This window comes from Lycorma delicatula, chromosome 3 (assembly GCF_047948215.1).
Source record: "Lycorma delicatula isolate Av1 chromosome 3, ASM4794821v1, whole genome shotgun sequence".
In the NCBI taxonomy this organism is placed as follows: domain Eukaryota; kingdom Metazoa; phylum Arthropoda; class Insecta; order Hemiptera; family Fulgoridae; genus Lycorma; species Lycorma delicatula.
Genome location: NC_134457.1, coordinates 35,393,816 through 35,420,095, shown reverse-complemented (window position 1 = coordinate 35,420,095; position 26,280 = coordinate 35,393,816). Strand labels below are relative to the sequence as shown.

General features: G+C 28.5%; 1 protein-coding gene across 1 annotated transcript in view; it reads left to right on the top strand.

Moving 5' to 3' along the window:
* The first annotated feature begins 5,494 nt into the window (after positions 1–5,494).
* The window catches only part of LOC142321491 (uncharacterized), a 297,406-nt gene continuing 276,620 nt past the window's right edge, over positions 5,495–26,280 (top strand). Inside the window, exon 1 of the mRNA XM_075359623.1 lies at positions 5,495–5,611. The gene's annotated coding sequence lies outside the window, so the exon portion shown is untranslated. The remainder of the gene's footprint in view (positions 5,612–26,280) is intronic.

Sequence of the window (26,280 nt, the reverse complement as noted above, 5' to 3'; positions counted from 1 at the left end):
TAACCATTGTTCCATAATTATGTTTTCTTTTTTTTATTTCTTTTTTTTTTGTAAAATGTTGCTCTTTCGATATAATTAAAATGGATTGTAGTATTTTACGAAATTAAATACTGTTTGAAAGAATTAAACATATTTAGGATTTCCTAAAACCCTTACTTGACAGAATTTCTTAATCAATAAATTTTAATTTCGCAGTTACTCTTAAATAAAACTGTGTTCTACCCACGTATACAATTTTAAATTTTAATATTTCCAAACGTTATTCGATAATAAATACAATTTTTAAAAATGTGAGAGTTATAAATATACTTTACATAAATCAGACGTTTTGCACATACAGAAGATTTATTAAAATACTTTTTGCTAATCTTTTTTGCTATATAAAAAGAGCAAAACCTTATGTTCAATCCTCATTTCCCATACCATAAGTAGATAGTGCAACTAGTGACTTTTTTATTTTTCTTTTACTAACTGACCTTATTATATGAGATTTTGTATACCTACGATACTGTTTCCAATTATCTTAGCATTTTGAACTTACAACTTTTCCTGTAGATTCTAAACGGAAGCATTTTAAACGTTTAAATTTATTTGAAACAACATAAAATTTGATAACAACAATGATTATGCTCGTAAGGTCATCCGTCATCCATACATTAATTTATCTTATACAATTCTATGTGTTTCTCAAAAATGTAGAGGTTTAATTTCAAACTAAGTAGTTAGAACAACTTAATTTAAAATGTATACTTCGAACAAAATTTAAATGGTGAACTCAACAACGATTCGCCTTACTGCTTTTAAAAGTAAGTTATTTCGAGTTTTGAGCAGTAGAATTTTTTTTAAAAATAAATTATTAACTTACTTGTATTACTTTAATAGTTAACTTATAAGAAAGGGTAAGTAATTAAAAAATAAAAAAAATAAAGAGAATGAGTGGAATGTAATCAGAGTAGACATATAAGTCATGACTTGTTTTTTGGTGTAGAACACGCTTTATAAATTATACTCGTACCTCTTCCAGACATGTTTTTATGAATAATCATCCTTTGCGTGGTAATAAAGATCATCATTGTCCTTGTAGTTCTGTTACTTCAAATGTTTAACCGTGGTATAACCCATTATAATGCAATAAATCGATGCACTTAAAATGGTTATAAGGTCCACAGTTGATAGCCAACTAAATTACGATACTTATTCAAAGAAATTTCATCTTATATATTATATAACTAATAACAGAAATAATCTACGTATATAAAAGTGAATTTATGTTTGTGATTTACTCAGAATAATTTGTTTCGTGATATCCTAATATTACCATTCAAAAGTTAGAATGAATATTCCTACTTCCTATAAGTAAATTTCTTTATTTGTCCTCGTATCACGTAAGAATATCTAAACCAATTTTAAGAAAAAATCCACAACAAACGTGCTTAACTTAACTGAAATATCTATTTATTAAACAGATATGATTTATTAAATAATAAATGTTAAAATTGTACCGTTCATAAGGTTAAAAAAAATTTAAGTCATAAACAAGGGAACCGCTGATTATAATGGAAGATTTACTAGATGTGAAATCTTTCAGAAAAAAGATTGAATCGAATAAAATTTTGAGCAATTTTTGCAGTTCCCAGTTCATATGAGACATTAACATTTAAATCTAATCGTAAATATAAAGAATGAACAAATATATACCGTAACAAGACCAGTATAAGAGAACAGGGTAACGGAGTTTTTCCAATTAAGAAGAAAGAATGAAAAAATAATAATGAAAAGAAGAATCCAGAAGGAACTAAAAGGGATTATTTTCTCAGACTAACATGTCTGTTTAACAATCTGTTCTTTATAATACAGACAATGGAATCTCCAAAAGATATTGTTCGACCAGAAAGGTTACCGTACCGGAATAAGAATTTTTTGGAAAACGTAAGGGCGCGGACGATGAAAATTATTATGCTGCAACAGTTAACGGATGAGGCGGGTATTGATTCTGCAGGCCAGAGGATATAAATACTGCCAGAAACCAGCGGATAACAGTCGGTAGTTCTACGAGCTCGTGTTCGATACGGTTGCGGTGACGGCGATATCAGTAAGCGTGTGGTAACAACGAGTGAAGAGTACGTCACGAGCATTCCATTGTAAATAGTGGGTGAATGCAGAGACTTTTTCGGTGAGATATTGGCAGTGGCGGCTCGTAGCTAAAATTAGTGGGGATGCTGCTCCAGAAAATTTTTTCTGGGCCTTTTCAAGGCCATGGTTAAAATTTTCTGTAAAATAAAAGAACCGAAAAAAGAGTGAATCAAATAGAACAGCTGAAAGCAGGATAACAATCTAATTCTACACTTTATCACATTCAAGAATATGATACATGGTTTTTAAGCACAACACATGCGGAGTAAAAAATAAAAGTACCTTCCACCGGCACGCCAGGGTTGGCACTGCGGGAGCGACAGTGCTCTCTCTCCCTCACAGCTTCGCGTGCAGCTTCCTATGTCCGCATGCGTACAACAGTCAAACACCACGCCGTCGGAACTGTGAAATGCACAGTCCCATACAAAGATTTTTGTACGTTTTTCATAACCTGGGGGATGGCTACTGACATTAAGTTTAAGGATTATATATAAAGTATAAAGAAAGAATTAAAGAAAAAAGAACTCATTATATTAAATGTTATGGATAGATCAAATGAAAATAGGGGGTGCTGCAGTTCCACAGTGCCTATACGCGAGCCGCCACACGATATTGGTTAACAGTATTGAAAGTGAGAGTATTATTTTCATTCATAAAGTGTAGAGTGATTCTATTGTAAACAGTAAAGGTAATTATACTTGCGGAAAGTGAACTGTATGAACTTTTCTAGTGTTATCTTGTTATCTTGTTGTTAATGCAATTTTTGGTATTTATATTACAGGTTACTTTAATTTTTTTAGTAAATTAGACTGTATTCTGGTCTTTATAACTATCTTTAAAAAATCTTGTCTTCATTTGAATTAATATTTTATATGTCAAATATTCGTTATTAACAGCAAGTAATAGTAATATAGAAATCATATAACGCTTCCAAAATAAAGTAATTAGGGCAGTTGCAGAGGCACCATGGTTCACGCGAAATGATTAAATTCACGAATATCTAGAGCTTTCGACGGTTCCTGAGGTTGCGCGACTGCGCAGTGTTAAATACCAACAACGACTTGAAAATAACGTCATCCACTTTGCTATCAATCTGCTCTATAACAGCAGGGACGTCTAAAGTTTGAAACATCTTCATGTGCTCGACTTCGGGGCTACAGCATGACAGTTTGATATTTGATAACGCCAACCTAGTGGTATTGTTTTTTATTTGTCTTTGTTTTTCTATTTGTATTTTTTATTTATTAATGTTTGGTTTTTTGGACTATGAAGTGTTGGCAGATATATTTTTTAAGCTTTAAGATTACTAATAACAATTATTATGAATTGTTATTTTGGGAATTCCTTAAGAACCCCTCTCATGTGTTTCTTGCCAAACGACTTACTTATGACTTTACTTCGGGAGCCGTTTGTAAATATACTGTTGAACAAAAACAAAAAAAAAAATATATATATATATATATATATTATTATTATTATTACTACTACTACTACTACTACTACTACTACTACTACTATTACTGTTTTTATTGTTGTCATTGCTCTGTTGTTTATTTTTTCTATGTTTTTAGAGTAATAAATTACATTAATAAGAAATTTTTAGGTTGTAAGTGTCTAAGTCTCTCACTATCCTGGTTGAACCGCGAACACGCGACAATAAATAAACATATTCTAAAACAGAATGCACATTTAACATTTAATAAGGTAAAAGCTAAAAAACACTCTGCCTGAATTTGAGAACAGTTTCACCTTAAATCAATCGTCTTCAAAGACTTCACTAAACTCAATAAATCATTCGCACTAAAATAAAATAAAATTAAACGTTCTTCCTTTTTTACCTAAAATAGCAAATGAAATGTGTTCAATAATTATGAAGGTATATTAATTAAGAAATATAATAAATATAAACAACTCTTTATATGTTTCAAGCCTATACCATTTTTTAACCCCGACATGATTTATTTTATATAATAAAAAAAATGAAATTGAAACTTCACAAATCGCTTCATTACATAGGATAAAAATGAAGGCAGTTTTCTAACATCAACTTTTCGCCTGGTAATTTGTGCAACTACATTCCTTTACTGAATTTTTCTTATTTAACGTGACAACTAATGAAAGATACCGAATTGTGTTGCCTTTTAATGTGATACGAAATTTTCATCAATTTAAAGTTAATTATTACAGTTTTATTCGGTATTAAATACCGAAAAAAACACTTAAATAGTACATATAATTATAATATATATATAATATATATAATATAATAAGTAATTCATAATATAATATATATAATATTAATATATTATATATATAATATATATTAAATATATATATATATATTTATTTAAGTAGTAGTACTTTATATTATTCGGTATTTTTAAAAAATTCTTTCATAAATTTCTTTTACTTTAACATTATGAAAAGAATATGACGATTCAGAATTCCAGGTAGAGGAAAAGAAATATGTTACTACCTCAAGAATTTTGGAAGAAATTTGTGCTGTGTCTACATAAGATTAGGTAAATTCTGATGATTGAAACATGTAAAGGATTGATCTGAACCAGTTTTGGTACTTACTTATTAGCCCGTCGACCGATAAATTACAAACTTTTGGATTATTGCTAATATTGCCTGATATAACCATTATAGTACAATTTTTATAAACATTTATATTTATTTAGTTTATAAATATAATTTAACCAAACTTAACCAACGCTCGCTTCGCTCGCTAACCTTGACTAATTAACACGAGGTTAGCGAGCAAAGTGAGCGTAGGTTAGGTTTGGTTAGATTATATTTATAACTTATATCTATAATTATAAGCAATAATGTTTACATTTTTAATATTTAAAGTATGTTAATGATCCTGAACTTTAAAATATTTTAAAAAGTTATGGAATCATTATGGTTATGGTCGACGAGCTGCTAACTAAGTAACCCAATTTATTTTTTAAAACACAACTGATAATTTGTTTTTTTTTAATCATTAAATAGATATAATAAATATTTTAACATTTCTACGTATTACAGTGAAATGTGAAATACAGTAAATATATATATATATATATAATTTAATAACTTTATCTATCCAACAAAATTTCAAAATAAAATAACGCATTGATTAATAACCTATCTTAATTTGAAATGCAATACTTCTCTGATAATTCGATTTTATTTTGATCTTTAAAACATGAAAATAAGATTTCGCTAAGTACGATAGTAATTACAAGTTTCTGACTCTGATAAATATTCTATTAAAAATATTTTGATGGGGTAGTATTTATGAATTTGAAATAGAAGAGTGGGGTATAAGATGATAACGAATACAGTGCTGCCAACCTTCAAAGAATATGACATCAAACGATCTTAGCTCAGTACTAGGTCGGCTGGCAGCCGCAAAGCAGTGAAGTGTGGTGTTGTGATTTTATGTGGAACTATATTCCCCCCACCAGTTGTCTCACGTGGTCTGCGTAAGGTATGTAACCTTTTAATATTAGAAATAATTTCCTTGAAAATATGTGCATTTAAAGATTATTATGATCAACTTTTTTTTTTTTTAAGTACTGTCAGAAAACATTAATATTATTTATAAAATATAATATACTTTATATGTAAATAGAAAAATTGTAAAATATTTTTTTTTTGGTGAATTATAGTACTTACAAATATCTTAAAGGCGCAATAAATGGTCATTACTAATTAATAATTACAATATCTGTATGGCTCAACAGCTTTTTCACGTTTTTAATTTCAATTGTTGAAACGTAATATCATATCAACCGCACCTATCGTTAGTTAACTTCGGTTATTTACAACAATTAAATGTAGTTTTGCCACTGGAACTTAATTTTATTTTATAATCTTCAATTTTCATTGACTATTTCTTCAGATTCAAGTGGTTCAGAATAATCTACTTAAAAATATATAATAAACCTAGAATATAACTTAATGAAAAACTAATTTACTGACTGGCATTATTGAAATGGGGACTGAAAAATTTATCCCAGGTGAAAATATAAAATATAATGGAAATGTTATGAACAATTTTTTTCTGGAAGCAGGAAATCTAATTATCTGACATAGGATAAACACTTACTAAACGGTTTTTGGTTTCAATTTGTTACGTTTATATATGATATTATTTCTTATTGGTTCTTTTCGGTTTATAATTTCAAAAGTGTTTTTAAAGTTTAGAATTTTCATTGGATCTAACAAAAATTTGATAAGAAAGTAGTTATTTATCTACAGCTATATTTTATTACAGTTTAATTAGTATTATATTATTAGTATTAGTATTATAGTTTAATATAGTTTACATTAAACATTTATGTAAAAATTTACCCTAATAAAAGAAAGAAAAATCTAATATCATAATGCAACGAATAAGAATCGTATCTATATCAAATAATACATTTTTTAGAAAATTATTTCTAAAGACAAGTTTATATATCATAAAAAAATAAATTAACAAATATTTCATTTTGACCGGTTCGTAATAATACACATTACATAGATCACGTCATTATAAGATCACATCATTACACAGATCCCGTCAATACATCAATATGTATAAATTAAAAACAAAGAAAATGAAGTCGGATTCGAACCGATGTACCTTCCCCTTGTAAGATCCATTCGAACCGATGTACCTTCCCCTTGTAAGATCCAAATATTTCATTAATTAAATTTTATTGGGATGTAACTTTGGAACCGATGAAAATAAATACTACTTATGATATATCGTTGAAAAGCTTTCAATGATTGCTTATTATTGAAGTTAAGTAAAGTCCAAAATCCAATTTTTTTTATATTTTGGGCACTTTTGATCCAATCGATTGCAATCAAAAGGGAAGGTGCAGAACTAGATGTTTCAACAATCTAAATCCGAAATTTCAACAATCAACGACTACCGTTTTTGAGTTATGCAGGGATGAATTTTATGAATTTTCAGGGATGATCAAAATAGATATTTCCGTTGAATCCTGAAAACCTAAATTTTTTACGATTACAATACTTTCTTGTACTTCGTACAAGGAAGTAAAAATTACAACAAAATAATGCACAATTCAGAAGGGGCTATTGAAAATTATTTTCAGCACGTTGTTTTACTGCAACGTACACGTTGAACGAGATGAATATAAATATATATATTTTTTTTAATTACATTATTTTAGAATATTTATTTTGGTATTATTAAAATACTAAAAGTATTATTTAAAGATTACTCAGACATTTATGAACAGCACAAATTTGTAAATATGATATTTTATATAAAAGTTAATTTATAAACAACAATGTATCTCATAATATATGACAATTAATGAATAAGTTTTTTATTTATAGATCATGATAATAATATATTTGTTAATGAAGTGTAACAGTACATAATGTTTTTTTAGTACACATTTTTTCTTAAGTAAAAAAAAACCTTACTTTTCCAAGAATTTTCTTTTATTACTAGAAAAAAAATGTATTCTGTTACGTCTAATATTATACTGTATTAATCATAAATAATATATTCACAGGACTATTTGAATTACTTTCTTTTTTCTTTATTAAGGAGAAAATGGAGAAATTAGATAAACATTCATATTGAGTATAATAACGAAAGTTTGTATCAAATTATGCTAAAATTGATAATGTATACCAATAACTGACAAAAAGACACAACTGACTTGTTCATTATTATTATTGTTATTAATATTAATGATATGAAAAATAAGAAAAAAATTTTAAGATTAATTTCACGTGGTGAAGCAACCAATTTGTAGAAATACGAGTAAAAGAATACGTATGACTTCATACGCACATTGTATTTTCTGAAATGAGTAATAATAATTATTTTATCACCATAACGGTGTATAATAAATGGAAAAAAGTTTGTGCACAGAAATATTATATCAGCATTTTTCCTTATATTCAATTCTTGCATTGCAGTCCATTGTTTTATCAAAGTTAAATATATATAATATTTTAATATTTAATTATTTTATTATATTTACCTATTATCGTCAAATCTATTTAAAAAAGGCGTTTTACAGTAAGAAGTGATAAAAAACAATGAATTTAATAAGTATTTCAAAGATTTAATTTTTATTTCAATTATAATCAGTTGTATAACAAATACAACCGTAGACTGCTAATAATATCATATTAATTACGTATTTAAACCTAATTGTATTTAAAGCTGTTGCACAATGCAAAGGCAGTGTTCTAGACAAATAATACATCAATAAATGACTAAAAATAAACTAATGACGGAATTTGATCATTTCATTACCAGGATATAAATACGAGTATTTATAGAAAAACTAAGCTACCCCCAAGTTCTATGTAAGAAAAATATTTTTAAAAAAAACCTGAACCTATGTATTAAAATTTCTCAGAATACTCTTCTGATGATAGGCTTGTACTTACGTTTTTACAATTAAATTTTTGGTCATTATATTGTTTTATGTTTATTTGCAAATTATTTTAGAAATTGTCGGGTGATTTTAATGAATTTTTTGTTTGTAGTATTAATTCATTTAAATTCTGATAAATCAATTCTATAATTAATTTACAAGAATTCTCAATTTCTCTTAATGGAAGTGTTTTTTTTTTTTACCCATGGAGGGTGTATTCAAAAAACTTACATACGAATGTTAAAAAGTTGATAATTCTTAAATAACTTCAGAACAGTTAAACAGAAAAATGAAATTTGACAAATACTCCAATCAATAAGCGATCTATTTTTCGGTATGAAACCACTACTTACGACGTACTGCAAGCCGCTTTTGAGACTATGAGAAATTTTAGGTAAGTTTTTGGTTGGGGTTATCCGATAATTTTTACAAAATATTTTTACTTTTCAATACGAATTAAAATTATGTTCAAAGTTTTATTATTTCTATTAAAAATGTTTGAATTGCCTCTTCTTTGCCGTTCTCTGGGTACTTCGGAGTGTGGTGATCTCCCATTGAATAGTAGATTGAAGATCTACTTTTCAATGTATCATCATTTGCTAAATTTTATTTATCCATTTTTAACTGTCAAAGAGTTTTTAAGTTTTGTGATATTAGCAACCGGTATATGTGTAATTAATTTTTTTTTGTCATCACTCATTTGATATTCTTTCTTTTTCAATTTATCCTCCGGGAATTACCGTTCAGGTATTACTTCAGAGGATGAATGACGATGATATGTATGAGTGTAAATAAAGTATATTCTTGTACAGTCTCAGTTCGACCATTCCCGAGATGTGCGGTTAATTGAAACCCAACCACCAAAAAATACCGGTATTCACGATCTAGAATTCAAATCCGTATAAAAGTAACTGCCTTTTCTATGACTTGAACGCTGAAACTTTCGACTTCCAAATCAGCTGATTTGGGAAGACGCGTTCACCACTAGTAGTAGATAGTAGATTGAAGATCTACTTTTCAATGTATCATCATTTGCTAAATTTTATTTATCCATTTTTAACTGTCAAAGAGTTTTTAAGTTTTGTGATATTAGCAACCGGTATATGTGTAATTAATTTTTTTTTGTCATCACTCATTTGATATTCTTTCTTTTTCAATTTATCCTCCGGGAATTACCGTTCAGGTATTACTTCAGAGGATGAATGACGATGATATGTATGAGTGTAAATAAAGTATATTCTTGTACAGTCTCAGTTCGACCATTCCCGAGATGTGTGGTTAATTGAAACCCAACCACCAAAAAATACCGGTATTCACGATCTAGAATTCAAATCCGTATAAAAGTAACTGCCTTTTCTATGACTTGAACGCTGAAACTCTCGACTTCCAAATCAGCTGATTTGGGAAGACGCGTTCACCACTAGATCAACCCGGTGGGTTTCACTCATTTGACTGGTTTGATGCGACTGTCCAAGATTCTCTATCTAGTGCCAATCATTTCATTTAATAAATTAAAAAAAAAAATGTATAAAAATAAAACATTCTTAAGTAGAATTAAAAAGTTATATAAATTTAAAAAAATCTTGGTTAGATTATTTTTTCAAAAAGTTTAATGTGCCCTCATTTTTAAGTTTTAAGAGATTCACTTTATCTCGATTTTTTGTGCAGAAGCTTGCATTGTAAAAACAAGAAGAATCTTTATTGTTCCATAATTTATTATTCATTAAAATTAAAAACAAAAATTAATTTCTACGTATTTTAAGAAACGTAAACGGAGGAAAACCACATTAAAATAGGTAATAAAAATAAAAATATATGTAATTATTAGAGAATTTTTTTTAAATTTTGTTTTTTTTTTATTTTAATTCAAGTAATAATTAAAGAAAATATTTTTATTTCACTAATCATGTTTGCATGAAGAAAAAGCTAATACACAATTATTTTCTCAACATTACAGATAAAATGATGTAGTAATCAATGCATTTAATTTTTTATTTATTTTAAACTATTTTCATACCTGTCACGATTTAATTATATTAGTCTAAAACTAAAAAATTGAATTGATTAAATTAATTAGATTACATCTTAAAAAGTAGAAAAAGAAGATTTCAAATTAAATAAAATGAATAATTAAGTATTTCATCTAATTATATTTGTTTTATTTTTAGAAGAATTTGGGTTAATTTACTAAATAAAAACCCTAAACTAAAATTTATAATAAAATAAAAAAAGATTTTATTTATTTATTTTATAGTAAAGTTTAAATGAAATAAAATTCAACAATGATTCTTTAATTTTATTTTATAGCATTATTTCAAAATAAACAAACAAACGTGTGTATTTAAGCTGGTGAGAAAACATGTAACTGTTTTCAGCACGTCAGTGGGTCAACGGGTGATTGTAAAACGATATAAACACTTCATGTGTTTTACCACAATTAATTGTCAGTAGGTTTTAACGTTCCTTTATACACTCGTGGGTACATGTATTCGTGCGCAAGGAACGCCTATTTATAGAAAAATATTTTTTTTTTTTGTAAAAGTGAATTGTAAATAAAATATTTATGTAAACATAAAAATCCATAAATTATTTTAATTTTTACTTTCAGGAGTATTTCCAGTATTTAATAATTAGCTAATTGATTAAAATTCATTAATTCATTAGGATCAAATCATCAATTTCATTAGGATGTGAAAAACCATCCTACAGAAAAATCCTGTAATATTAATTTTAGAGGTGGATGAAAATTAAAGTTTCCTTTATGAAGAAATATTTTTAAAGTATATGATGGTATTAGAATTTCTATATTTTTTTAAGAAAAAAGTAGTAAAACTACAAATTACGATTATATTAATTAATTAAACCTAAAAAAGAATCTAAAAATGTCCAAGCCTTTTGTTCCATTTATATATTTATATATATATACTAGCGGACCCGGCAGACGTTGCCCTGTCGTAGCATTATTGTTCTGTAATAAATTATTCTGTAACTATAATTACTATAAGTAACTTATATTTTAACTTTATAAATGTTATAATTTATTTTATACTTTATTCAATACTTCATAAGTTGCATAGAATCATATGAGAACTGACAATTTAAATTTGTAGGTTAAGTTGATTGTTATTGAATGCACGTGCATATCATTAAAATTCATGAAAAATCATGTAAAATACTCACTTCAATACTGCACCTTACAAATTTGCACAATGTATATATTTTAATTACACTTTAAAACGTTATTTCAATAAATAATAATATATTATTCTCAATAAGCGCGCAATTCTATCAGACTCGGCAATGTTTCGCTATTGTTAAATTTGATTATACATACAGATCAAATGAACACAATTGAAAGTTTCATAAAACCTTAAAAAACTGAACATTAGGAACTTCACAAAATTTAACCTTTCACTTTATAAAAGTCAGAATGTAAATAAATCCAAATGGCAAATCAACAGCACTACCTATCTGATTTAATTCACACCACTCTCTAATCACAGTATTCGGTGGAAAATAATTTTTTAACGAAAAGGGTTGTGGCTGAAAAATCATTACAATTAATACTGAACATTAAGAAACTTACAAAACATTACGGAACTTCATAAAATTTAACCTTTCACTTCATAAAAGTCAGAATGTAAATAAATCCAATTGTCAGAACAGCACTACCTATCGGATTTGATTCAAACTACTCTCTAAACACAAAAGTCCGTTAAAAATACGAATTTTAATTTAATATCAATACTATGCTACGACGCGCAAGTAACTGATACGCGAAAAAGCAAGATAATAAAAATCTTTCCTAGAACCCGATCGCAGCAGCAACTACCGGGTCTGACTGATATGCCAAAAATTAAAAACAAATTTCTAAAACGCGATCGCAGCGCTGCCTACTGGATCCAATTGTGAACCTTAACCATCCCAAGATCAACAACAACACATAAATAAATTAATTAATTTAAAAAATATTTCCTATCGGTTCAAATTGTGAATCTAAACCATTCTCGAATCCCCTTGAACATACACAAAAAATTTCATCAAAATCGGTCCAGTCATTTAGGAGGAAGTCAGTGACATACCCACGCACACAAGAAATATATATATATATATATATATATATATATATATATATAAAGATATATTAGAAACTAACTTTATTATAATTACTAAATAAAAATGAAACGATGTATTCTTTTTTGTATAAAACTACTTTTTGTTGTTTACTGTGTGCCATATTTGAAAATAGCTTCTTTTTTTCTGCTTAGCCTCCCGAACCACAGTAACGTATTATTTCAGAGAGTATGCATGAATGTAAATAAAGTATAGTCTTGTACAGTCTTAGGTCGACCATTCCTGAGATGTGTGATTAATTGAAACCCCAACTAACAAAGAACACCAGTATCCACGATATAGCATGTAGCTGTGAAAGATTAAATAAGCGCATTTGTTTAGGGATGTCGTAGTCCAATAATTTTTACGTCAAAACCTTTGTTTTAAAGAGCTCTTTACAAAATCTATCACAACACTGCTCTGTTTCAATTTAAAAATTTTTAGTTGTTCCCTCGTGGACTAGGGGAGTGATGGTTTCATACCGAAACAAAGATAGTTTTGACGTAAAATCAATTTTTTTTTTTCTAGTGTTTACTTTTTAGTATTCGTTAAGAGCTCCTTACAATACGTTTAAAACTAGCTGTAACGAATATTAAGGGTCGCCAGTGTGGTTTAGGTTATCATAATCGGAAGATTTTTGAGTCTAAATTTTCGGTTTGCAATACCCTTTAAAGTGATGGTGTCGTAACCTTACCTTTTCCATTTAAAATTTTTGACTTTCCTTCCATGGGACATTCTGAGCGTTTGGGATGTGATTATCTCATACAAAAGGAATAGTTCCTTTTCAGGTAAAGAAGCATCTGCTAAATTTCGATTTTCTATATTTAATTGTTAAAGGTTATTTATGTGCTTTCCATACTTTATGAACCTTGTGAGCATGTTCTCTTGAGCTCATATGTTCGTCTGCATATAAAAAAAAAATATATATATATATATATAATATAAATTTAAAAAATATATATATGTAGATAGAAATAGCTAATCAGATTTAACATTATTTTTTGTAAATAAAAAAATTATACTTATAATATGAATAAAGTTGAGAATTGGAAGTATATTACGCCTTTTTAAATTAAGAAAATCAAATTTAAATGATCTTCTGAACTTTGGATTTAATTCGACAAAAGATAATAGCACTAATCTCTCAAGAAAAAACGATCACTGTACAATTCAAAGCATTAAAATGGATGTTAAAATTCAGTAGTCAATCAAACTGACAATGGTGTCATCTGTAAAAAGGCTTGCGTTAAAATAATAAATGAAGTAGAATCATTAACATTTTAATCAATATATATTTTAATATATATCCATTGTGTTCGGTATTTTAGCATTACAACAATCTCTAAGATTTATATTTAACATATTACCTTTTTTTTTTGAAATGCGTAATTAAAATCATTCCTGAATGAATTTATATGTTAGTTGTAAAGGTTAATTAATTATTCTAATTAAATGTCCGAAGTCTAAAATAAAAATTAAATTAACGAAAAAAATGTTTTCCGTTTTGATTACATATAAACAGTTAACAAAGCTATATATATATATATATATATATATATATATATATATATATATATATATTATTTTTTGGATCGGTTTAGGATCTGTTAATTAATGCAAATTAATTTTTTCTTTCTAATTTTTGTTAATTAAACATGTACATATATTAGGCCAATAAAAATTAAAATTACTTACATTAAAATACTAATTTATCTCTTAACTGGAGTTGTATAAATTAATATCATTTATTATTTCTCTTGTAATAAATTCTCAGAAAGATAAGCGTATTTATTTATTAACATTTACAGAACTTTTTTTTCATTTTTTACCCCATCACCGAACCGAACCCGTAATTAAGCATAAATACAGCTCCGGGGGATGCCATCGCCTCTAACTACCTCGGTAGAACTCAAGGTCCCACCCAGACAGCCGGAATCCGGTCATTCGATTAGTCAACATGCCTCAAATGTAGGGACCTCGAAGGAATCTTCCCGCGACGTCATAAATGCCCCCCATCATGTCTCTAAAGGGGACCCCCCCCCCCCCCACTAAGCTACGTCTTATTTACCCCTCCATGGCTTCGCCAGGAATCCCCGTCCACTCATCGGTGATGAGACGCTTACCCCTCCTGAACGAAGCTATCCTGCACCGAAGCCTCAGTAATTCTATGCCCCACAGCGAGTACATCTCACTTCCGGTGTATATTTCTGCAACCTCGGCCTCCAAAGCGTGGCCACAGGTTTTGCAGGAAGTGCAGCGGGCTTCCTTCTGGTAATTCATCTTGACATGCCCAGCCTCCTCGCAGTTAAAAAACTGATCGGTCCTGTCAGGACCACTACACAGCTTCGCCCGGTGTTCCGCATCCCAACAATGGAAGCACCGCTCTTCCAGCGACCGGCACATTAATCTGCAGGCCAACGAGGCCACCGACCCAAACCGCACCCGTCCGTCGTGTAACAATCCATCCGCCAGGACGGGTGGCAAAGCTCGCGTCACCACCTGAATGGCCCCTTAGGAAGGTCTTATCGAAAGCACATCAATTGTAACAGTCACCGGTAAAACGACGAAGATCTCTCATGAACTTTTCTATGATTAAGGCATCGACATCCTTAATAAGGACATGGATCCGCCTAACTCCCAACACCTTCGTAACACCATCAACCTTCTCCGCAATCTCCCTACGGAGCCGCTCAGCCGGCACTTGAAGGAGAAGGTCTTCCCCAGACCTGACGGGTCGAGAGGACACCAGATTCAAAAACACACATCACTATCCGCCATCAGCACATCAAGGGTGGCCTTTATCCTTGCAGAGTCAACGACAATAACGTAAGTGGTCCGCCCAACTTCAACCGCATCATCAGATAAAATAGTGGTACTAGCGACAAGTACTTATCGACAAGTACTTGCCTTCCTTTAGACCACCTTCACCAACCAGTTTCCCAACCCAAGGTGCCCAAAGAAGAGCTGGAGAATGTTGAGGTGACCATCACCCACCGCTAAGTCTCGTAACCTCGCCTGAGCGGTCTCAACAATTTCTCCAGGAACAAGAAAAAGATGCCTTTATCGGCCAACTCTGTTCTACCAGTCGACAAAAAGCCTTATCAGAGACCCCTGATCACATCCTTCATCAGACATCTGAGTCAGACCACCATCCGAGATCTGAGTGGTCACCTCTTGAAGCAGCACAGCCCGCTCAAATGTCAAACGCGTCTGCGCAGCTTCTTCTATCATTTCCGGCAGAGTTGGCTGCTTTGCCTGAGGCTGTGTACCAATCCCGTCTAAAACGTCCTTAAACATTTAGCCCATCCATGTTCAGGGAATACTCTCTGATCCCGGCGTTTGTGTTCGCATTCTGTCTGATAAGCGAATTTATCTCCCTCACGTATTTAAGTAGAACTTTTTTATTGAAAGCTAGACATCTCGCCCGCCGTTGAAAGCTTCTACCTTTGCTACCAGTTCCCCTTAATTTCTCTGGCTCTCCCTCTTTCATGTTGGACGCTACCTGTGACAAACTGCTTCTCTCTAGAAACTTCTTCCCGTAGGAGAAGCCCCTACAACTACCCTTCGGGTTCTTTTTCTTTTCATCGCAAAGGGGGAAAGCTGCTGTCTCCGCTTCCCCGATGATTTTAAAGCCAGCTTTTCACTCCATTTCATCATCTGATCTCATCTTGCTCTCCCTACAACTGGACTCCAAAGGAGACGTCTCCATAAGCCGATATTTTTCAGCCTCGGCCTCTGCAGCGCTCCCGCTCCTATCAGCGGGAGCCTCCTACACTACCACTACCTTCGTCTTGCGACGGCCCCTCGTCTCCGCGGACGAACAATAAATAATAATAATAATACAGGACCTGAATAAACTGACTGAATGAATGAGGTGACAAAAAATAAATAAATTTCATCCATTTGGAATGTGATTTTTTTAAATATTTTTTATAATAATGTTATTTTTTCAAATATATTCTTTCCAGTAGTTTATTTATACTTATACAGGTTTTAATAAATTATGGGAACCCCAAATAATTGTTCAACCGTTAAATATAGAAAAATTAAATTTAACAAATGCTTTTATTTCCAATCCCATTTCCATTTTTCAATATGAGATTCCCAAAACTCCATGGGTGGCAATTTTTAGTTTAAGTGGAAACATCATTTTAACGGCCATGAAAAATATATTTAGCAAGAAACTTTGGGTCAGAAAAGCAATAACCAAAATGGCGGCTATTGGATACTTTTCACAGCTAATTTGAAAAGTGGTTTACAATTTATCCCAAGTAGTGGTCTCATACCAAAAAATAAGTCGTTTGAAGATTAAATTTTGGTTAAATTTAATTTTTTTTTCTTAGTGTTTCAATTTTGAGCAATAAAGTAATGCAGACCACTTTTGAAACTAGTAGTGAAAATCATTAAATGGTCGCAATTTTGTTTGAGGTAGGCAAAGCGCGAAAAGGATTTTTGAAAAATTTTTGTTTTTTAGTACCCTTTAAAATTATGTTACAACTATAATTGTAACGTCTAAATAAATACTTCAAAGTAAATAATCTTAATTTGTATGGGTCTAATATTAGTCTTTTAAAGTTACGACTAGAGTAGTAACGTTAGAACGGGAAGGATGGATATTTCCCATTAACAGCTTTTTAATTGTCTGATGGGTACTTGGGTTGTGGTGGTTTAATCCTGAACATTTTTTTTTTTTGTGTTTTACTGATGAAGAGTTATTTAAGAAATGCTGTTGACCACTTTTGAAACTAGTTGTGATAAATACTAAATGGTCGCTGTTTTAGAAAGAGTTGTTGTAGCCTGAAGTATTTAACGTCAATTTTTTCTATGCCATTTTAATTCTGAGTACAATCCTACCCCTTTCGTTTAAAGTTTCCCAATTACCTCTTAGTAGCGGATCCTTGAATTTCAAATGTTATAGTCTCAATCAAAAAATAGATCGTTTCCAGATAGGGGCATTGATAAGTTTCTACTTTTAACTGCTGAAATGTTATTAAAGGGCTCCTATACACTATTAACACTCTATACATTGTATGCAAATGCTATTAGTAACTTCAAAATTCACTCCACTTTTATAATGAGGTTAAGAAAAAAAGTAATGAGACATTTTTATTTACAAAAAACAAATTACATATATATATATATATATATATATATATATATACTCGTATATATTTTAACTCAAGAGGAAACGAAAGGTAAAAATTACAAAACCTTTTTGCTTGTAAGTCCTTTGAAGTTTATTTCTTGCAATGTTTCTCCTTTTAATTTCTTTTCTAAAATTCATTTTGATTTTATAAAATATAAAGTAATAATCAAATCATTCTGAAGGAATTGAGGAACCTATTCAAGAATTCAGAACACAATATTCTTAAAAAAATTACAAATTGTATATTTCAGTTATATAATTATTTTTCTTAATACATCTTCATTCTAATACATCTTCAACGAATATTTGGTAAAATAAAGATGAAACATTTTTATCAAAACAGTTAACAATATAAATGTGATTATTTTCAAAAAAATTAGGATCTATCTTCCATACTGCCTATATCTATTGAATGATTATTTTAAAATAATGATGAACATTAGTTAGAATCAGAGTTTCTTAAATAATAACATGCTAATAGGCAGGATCTTATTCAATAACAAGACAGATGTTTCAATTCTGTATGAAAAATAATTATTTTATGAAGAGGGTCTTCTAGACAAGAGACTACACAAATTAAATTTTCATTTTACAAAAAAAAAACTATTAGCAACGTAAATCATCGAAAGAATAGTAAATAAAAACACACCAAAACAAACACTTTAGTGCATTTTATTTACCTATTTGTATAATATAACAAATAAAAGCGATTTGTACAAATAATTAGTATATATCTCTACTGCATCATTTTTTGTAAGATTATAAGAATTTATAAAGATGAGATTGGTAGAATTTAAACAATTTCTATTTACCAGCAAATCACTGTTGTGATATTTTTCCATTAGAAAATTTTCTTTCAGTTATTGTTTTTTTATTAATGCTAATAACAACATTATAAGTGAGTGAATAATTGTTAGAAATTTTAATTAAGTTACTCTATAGCCTAGACCTATAAAAAAAGTAATAAGGTAGAATCAATTAAAGTGTTTTTTATACTTATATTTTTATTTTATTTTCTCTTCGTTAACTTTCTAGAAAAGTTTTCTTTAGATAGGATTCAACAAAAAAAAGACGTGCTAATGTTCTATTTACGATTGTGTATACAATACATGTTAATGATGCATTGTAATATATAAATTAATTTCTTATAAAATACAAAATAAATAAAAGCTTTTAATTTTTTTATGTATCAGGAGAAAATATTTTTACCTAGAATCTGAAAAATGTATTGCTTCGGAAGTAATTATTATTAAATCCATTTCATTTGCAAACTGAGAATTTAATTAATATATACATAAACACACATCCGCGCGCGCGCGCGCGCATACACATACAAATATATATGTATATCAATCAACACGTACTTGATAACAGTGGGGACATTCGAAGGTTGAAACGTCTTCATGGCTTGACTTGCTACTGAAACAGTTTGCAGTTAGTATCGCCAAATCTAGTGATATGATTTTTGTTTATTTATTTATTTTTTTTTTTGTTTATATCTATAAGTTTTTCTGTTTGCTGTTCTACTAGCTATCGCTTGATTATTTGTTTGTTTCTTTTACTGATTATTTATTTGTTTATTTGTCTTTAACTGTTAATTGTTTTTGTTTTTATGGGACTATGCAGTCCACAAAATGTCTGCCAACCCTATGAAGTGTTGGCAGAAAGTTTTTCTTTTCTCATGAACTTTAAGAATACTGCTTTACTGATAACTATTATCAAGGATTGACTTATAATGGGAGCGTTCCTTAAGAACCCTCTATCATGTGCTTATTATCAAACGATTTACTTATTTAAGAAGCCGATTTATAATATACTGGATTTGCTTTGAATAAGTTTACTCTATTTACGTGATCCAATACATAAAACTGATTACCGTTTAACTATTGGAAAATAAATAATTTATTTTAATTACTTAAAAAATACTTTACTGTATTAAAGAAATTGCCAACTTGCCTTGTGTAAATAGAATACGAGTAAAACAAGATTTTTTTTTTATACGATCATATAAAAAAAATTTTGAGTCGAGGATTTTATAAATTAAATACATTTTTACATAAATGAATCAATAAATGTAAATTAAAAATCATTGATAAATAGTAATTAGATGATATACGTGTCAATGGCAAAAGATATATCATATTTTAGTTTTGATTGGTGGATTAAAGTAAGAAAAGATTCACTTTTTGATCGAAAGGCCTTGGCACAAATAAGATCATTAACACAACTCATGACGCTCTCTCACTCTCTCTCTCTCTCTCTCTCTCTCTCTCTCTCTCTCTCTCTCTCTCTCTCTCTCTCTCTCTCTCTCTCTCTCTGTGTGTGTGTGTGTGTGTGTGTGTGTGTGTGTGTGTGTGTGTGTGTGTGTGTGTGTGTGTGTGTGTGTGTGTGTGTGTGTGTGTGTGTGCATATATATAAACAATACGATTTTCAAGATTAAATTAATTTTTTTTCGATCTGGATTTGAACTTACAAAATTTTAATGTCATATGTCATTAATTATTAGAGTCCAATTATAAAGAACTTAACACTTATTACTTTCTTACTATACGGAAGTGCATGCTATAAAATTGAAATAATTATTGTACTATAAAAATTCCATTTACAGTTTTTTGATAGGTCTTGACGTTTCGGAGATCCGTACGTAAAAAGCATAATTTATAAAAGTACTGATTTGTGTCTATTTCTGCCAGCTAGTTTTGGCTAATTCTGAAATCTAAAAAAGTTCAATCCAAATTGAGTTAAAATGCCTGTTATTATATACTATATACTGTTTTGAATGCTCTGAGAAAAGGTTTTCTCTTACAAACAAGGGGATAAATAAATAGAAGTTTTATTTTTTTTTTAAATATCTCCAAGAGTTTTACTGCTAATCATTTTTAAAAGCTTTTATTTTATTCGCTTTAGGAATAATCAAATCTTGCAACTGCTATATTTTTTGATCTATTGTATGAAAATACATGAAATTTGGTACACGTATGTAACTTCGATGGGTAAAAATAATTATTTTTACTTTTTTTAGTCTTTAAAAAAATATATAAAAAAAATTACAAAAATATAAAAAAATATTTTTTAAAAAGCTTTTATTTAACTAATATATATATTAACATTAATAAAAAAAAGGAAACAAATTAGAAAAACCCTCTAAAAAGTAAAAAATAAATTATATAAACATCTAATAAATAACCAATAAATAAAAAATAAATAAATGTAATAATTATTAAATTTTAAAATTAAAAGTAATGAAAATATTTAGTTAAATAATATCTCCAACAGTTTTACTGCTAATCATTTTATTAAATACATCTGAGATTTAAAAAAAATATTTTTTAAATATTCCTATTAAATAAAATCACTTTGTTTATTACAAACTAACATTTCAATTTTATTTGCACTTCACAATTCACATATATAAATAATCCAATAAATCTTTACCTCTTTCTTTTCATTTATATTAAATACCAATTTAACTCATCATTTTTTTTTTTCAATTTAGAAGTTGTGAATAAACACTACAGTAAGTAGAACTATTATTTCATTAGACTTTATTCACAACTGCGAAAATAAAATCCAAGCAAATCTGTTACGTATATTTATTAAAGGTTTGACGAAACTCTTCAATCACAGCGACAGTTCGTCAATGTGGATTAAACGTTAATTAATTTATATAAAGATGCTTATTTATGAGACATGCCTAATGATTGATATCTTTACTCCAACTATGTTTTCAGTTTTTTAAAAAGGTCTGATGAATAATTTATTAGCTTAGGTCAAGATATATCTATAAAACTCGTCGTTGGCGAATGAGAATTTTTGAATAAGTATGTTTAAGCGGAATTATTCATAGAAGGATGCATTAGTTATTTTAATAGTTTTGATTAAAGATTGTATTCCAATTATTAGATGTATTTGATCAACGATAAATTTAGTTACCGTATTCTGAATTGGTTTTTACAAAAGATTTACTGAAGTTTTAGGTTAAATGGAATTTTTGAAACAGAAATGAATAAATAGAACCTATTACGTCTATTGACTACATTTAAATTAATGTACTAACATATTGATTTTGAGATAGTTATTAATCGATGTAACGACCCAAGTTATTTTGCTGTTTCAGTTTTAATAATTAATTTATTAATTATGCTCTATAGATAATCTTCAGATTCACAATTTGAAAGTCACCTCGTCTCAAAAAATAGTCACTTATTTAGTTTAAACAATTTTTATACGTTAACAGATCGTAATACAATCCGCCAATAGAGAGTAACGGATAGCTGGAACACAGACTGTTTTCTAAATAATTTAAAAAATTTCAAACCGAACATATATAATCATAATATAAAAGGGACTTTTTTTTTTAAATTATACTGTAACTAAAATACATCATTTATTTATATCAACCAGTCAATATGGCAGAAGTTTTTACGAAATTGTAAAAATTTCAGTTGTCATTGTTTTTTAATATCAAGCACTTATTTTTTTTATTTTAATATAAATCAACTTTGGATAATCAGTTAAGAAAAGTTAAGATGCTGCTTGAACAAATGATAACTCAGAACCGTGAAAAAACTTTTAAAAGGTATATTGGTAAATATTTGAGCAATTTTCCTCTGTACATAATAGAAGTGTTAATAAAACTTTAAAAACCTTTCTTGAATTTTTGCATGAAATTCTTTGAGAATCAGTTTAATATCGGGCTATGTACTACTACCCTATAACAATTCACTGATTATAATAACACGCTACTAATTTATCATTTAGCATCATTAGTTGATAAGTTATAATACAATGTTATCAAAAAATACGGAAAATAAATGTGGAATATCTTCGAATTATCTATTTGTTCCTTAAAAAAATCTTCCACTTATGTTATCTGAACAATTTACATAGAGATCATAAATAAAATTAGAAAATAAAAAGATCAAAGAAATTAGTCCACTAAAAATTACAAAAATAAAATAACAGTAAAGGATGTTGTTTTCTTTTTTGATAAATATAAACTTTTAAACGTTTATTTTACCTTTAAAATATTTAAAATCAGCCACACAGAACAAAATAAGCTTATTTACAGCATTTAATTAGTTTACGTGGTAAATAATTTTAATGCTGTTAATTATGATTAAATTATTGATTTTTGCTGTTAGATGTACTATCTCTCTCTAAAGAGATATGTACTTGCATAAATGAGATCGACTAATTTATTTATTTATTTTTTGTTTACGTAAGAGTACAAATATAACAAATATCTTATCACTTATTAATGCACTATTGTTGTTTTGCATTTTGTATAGTTGTACATATATATTTTTTAATCATTATTAAACAAATGCAACTTGTAAAATGTTTTGTTATACATAACGTAACGTGACATGACAAATTCTTAAAGTCAAAAAAATATATATATATACATATAATTCCTCTCTGTATTATAAAATGGTAAAAAAAAGGTGATAATACGAAAATTGCAGTAATTCGAGACGCAGTTGATCTACTGGGACTGGCAATGGCTTAAACACTCGGAAAATTGAAGTCACACTTAATGAGACCTCACTCGAAATCTTTCCTAATATCTTAGCCGAGATATGAGCGAACATTGATTCTCCTCATGTTAAAAAAAATACTTAAATGCTTGGCTCGAAGTGGCCAGAGGGCGCAGTCTCGTAGTAAATATACAATAAAATAAATAATTTTTTTATATATATGTAAAAAGATTGAAGTTTACACTACATATTACTCAAAATAACCAGGTCGTATAATATATATATATATATATATATATATATATATATATATATATATATATAAATATAAAACAAAGCTTATATGGTTAAATTTTTCTGTTAAACTATTTTTTAAGTTAAAGTTAATTAAAATGTGATGTAAAGGTGATTTGATAAAGATAAACTTACTAACTACATCAAACTATTCGTAAGAAATTCACTCTCTTAAGATAAAATAACATTTTTATTTGCTTCAACTCACTCAGTATGCAATTTCAGGAAAATATATAATTAAGAGGACAAAAATAAAAATGATAATTTTCAACAATTTATTTAAGAATTAAGTTAAAAATATTTATTTATTGATGGATACCGTCTGGATAAATTCTTTGTGATTTACAAAAAAAAAAATTAAGATTTATCTTTTGCAACAAGAAATTTCATAGGCAAGCAGAATGAAAAAAAAAAAATATATATATATATATATATATAAAATTTTGAACGTTAAATTTAAAAAAAAGTTTATTTTTTTGTAATTTATACACTGGGATGTCGTCTATAAAAAAGATTACGGAATAAAAATGAAATGAATATATTTTTTTAATTTTTACACAATAGTTTTCGCGATTTTAATTGGGATTTTTCACTTTTTTAATTTGTAAGAAATAACAAACTTAGGATACCTCGGTTTAATAATCTAGTTTAAAATATAATCTTTAATTTAATCTTTATTATGTTTTTATAACCTAAGCATTTACGGATAAAAGTTTTATTTTATGAAAAATGCAATATCTACGATGCACAAAAAACGAAATAAACATTTTCTGAAGAAACTTCCTCAATTCTATTATATTCATAATATTGGAATTTTTTTTGATTTTCGTTGAAATGATTTGAAAGGAATTTTACTAGTAATATTATGTTTTTTTATGTATTTTAATCATGTTCTTTTCAATAGCCCATATGGCAATGATAATTGGTATCGTTATCAAACCACTACACCTACAAATGAATGATTTCTGAATTAACCGTTTTGCGCTGTTTTAATTCAAATTGGTTTCACTATCAACCACTTTACCTATGAATTACTTTCTAATTAACCTAATTTAACTCAATCGCTAATAACGTCCTAGAGTATTATTACTAAAAATTACATAAGTACTAAAAATTACTATTTTAACCAAAATGTTTGAGAAATGCATTTTTAATGTCATAATAACAAAAATAAAAATTAACGACCATTTTAAATATATAACCAGCAATATAATACATTGCTCTATATAAACAGGTTGTTTCTAAAATAGTGGGCTGGTTATACTTTTTCGGATTCAACTTATCCTTAGGAAAAATGCCAATTTCTCCTTCGTTCTCTTCCTGTCCGCCATTTTGTTATTTTTATATAAAAATTTATATTTCAAATTCGGATAGACGAATCACATTAATATTTGATAAGCATTGTGGTAATAAATTTTTAAAATATCAAAAAATCAGGATTTAAATAGCTTCGAAAATTACGAAATGGCGTCCGTGTTTATTTTTCAATCCGTTATCTCTCCATAAATATTAGTTTTATCAAAATGTATGATATTTATTAAAATATAAAGCTTTTTATTTCGAACAAAGCGACAATTTAGTTTTGAAAATCGGTTAAATAGCCGACTTATGGCAGAAAATTGATGTTGTAATTTTGTGTCTGTTTTATGTCCTCCACTTTACGTTCAATTCAATGAAATATTAATTGTTTTTATTTAATGCTAATTTTAGTATTGTAAATTAGTATCAAATTAAGTAATAATTTTCTCATTTTACTAGACCTAATAATTATGACATAAAATTACAACATCAATTTTCTCTCATAACTCGACTATTTGTGAACCGATTTAAAAAAAATAAAATATAATTTTGTTCAAAATAAAAGGTTTAATATTTTAGCAGATAACATAAATTATGATAAAACTAATATTTACAGAAATATAACGGATTGAAAAATAAACATGGCCGCCATTTTGTAATTTGCAAAGGTATTCAGGTCCTGAATTTTTTCTAATTTTAAACATTTATTACCAAGGCGCTTACCAAATATTAATGTGATTCGTCTATCCGAATTTGAGATATAAATTTTTATATAAAAATAACAAAATGAAGGACAGTGGGAGAACGAAGGAGAAATCGCCATTTTTCCTAAGGATATTTTTTGTTTATCCGAAAAAGTATAGCCAGCCCACCATTTTAGAAACAACGTTAGAGGCTATTAAGCGTTTCCAGAATAGATTTGCGAGATGCATTACACAAGCGCCATGGTTCGTACGGAACAGCGAAATTCAGAAATACTTAGGGTTACCGTATGTTCCTGAGGAAGTCGATCGAATTGTAGCTACAAGTACAAGTACAATATAAGATTTAACGACTACATAAATTATCTTGTTGTTAGCCTCTTAGACAATGGGGAAGATATAAAGCGATTAAAGTGAGTACACGTAATGGATCTAGGAACCTAATAGTGATACTCAGGACGAGGCCTCTCCTCTTAAATTGTGTATCATCAAAGTATTTACGTTAATGCTTATGATAATTTATATTTCTAATGTTGGTTTTTCCTATGTTACTAGTATTCTTTTTACGCTGTGGTTTTATTCGAAGTACTGGATTTTATTATGATTTCTAGTTCATTACTGGCTGGACTTTATCAATGTTTATGCTACCTCTGATTTATTTTTGATTTCTAGAATGAATTTAATTAAGGTGTTTCAAGGGAAATCCC